Source organism: Patagioenas fasciata, chromosome 2 (genome assembly GCF_037038585.1).
Source record: "Patagioenas fasciata isolate bPatFas1 chromosome 2, bPatFas1.hap1, whole genome shotgun sequence".
Classification (NCBI taxonomy): domain Eukaryota; kingdom Metazoa; phylum Chordata; class Aves; order Columbiformes; family Columbidae; genus Patagioenas; species Patagioenas fasciata.
This window is the reverse complement of record NC_092521.1, coordinates 42,752,306-42,753,359: the sequence shown is the minus strand read 5'-3', so window position 1 is coordinate 42,753,359 and position 1,054 is coordinate 42,752,306.

Below are 1,054 nucleotides of genomic sequence, written 5' to 3'. Positions count from 1 at the left end.
CAACATTTAAAATGTCCTGCTGTGCTGAGCAGGGTCTCGGAACAAAGCTGGATGCCAGCTGTCCCTGTGTTAACACCTGATGTGTCCTAAATATTCTAATATACCTGGAATTTGTGTTATACTCCTGGCAAGATGAGTCTGAAGTCTGAAGTGGTGGTTGAAAACTTGAAGGCTTTCATCCTCCTAACCTTCTGATTCAACTACATAAATAATTCTTTTGGACTATGGCTGAGCCACGGCCTTTAATTTAATGTGCTAGCAACACATGCTATATTTATAAAAGTAATTTATTTATGAGTTTTCAACTTGTTTTCTGGTTCAAAAGATGTATCTTTACTCTTCTACTATGGTGATAAATCATCTTTATCCCCTCTCGATGTCCATTTTCGTCTATGTTTAGTGTGGCTCACCCAGCTCCCTGAACTTAGCTAATAGAAACCCAAGCTGAAAAATTCACATAGTGCGAAGTCGCATCCTTCACTTTTATCGGGTTGACTGAGCTGTGATGCTGCTGCAGCAAGCTCTGCTTTTTGGGGAGTGTTGTACAGCCTTGCTGCCCTGTTTTTACACACAGAGAGGCAGGGTACTATATACTCCGGGAGGCCTTCACCTCCCCATGCTCCCCGATGTTCTCCTGCTGGTGGCTTCTGTCACACACACTGCAGCCACATCCTTCTCCTCAGGGGCAGAGGTAATGTGAAGATTATATTTAACAAGCAAATTCCCTGTTCCATGAGAAATTCTGAAACATTCCATTCTGAATCAAGAAAAGAAGTCAAACTTCCAGGATTTTTCAAGACACAAACCAAGCCATAATACTTTGATTCAGCCAGCTGAAACATCTTCTTTCAGTCTATCGCTCTGGCAATTAATAGATCCACTCGCGATATTGTAATACACACCTGCAAGATACAGTTAAAAACGAAACACTTGGATATTATCCAGGAAGAATTAATTTCTTTATTTGACAGATTAGATAAGTTATTACGAACTCAGTTTGACTGAATACACATTTTTCCGAAGAAAATATCCCAGTGGAAAAAAATTATCGGAT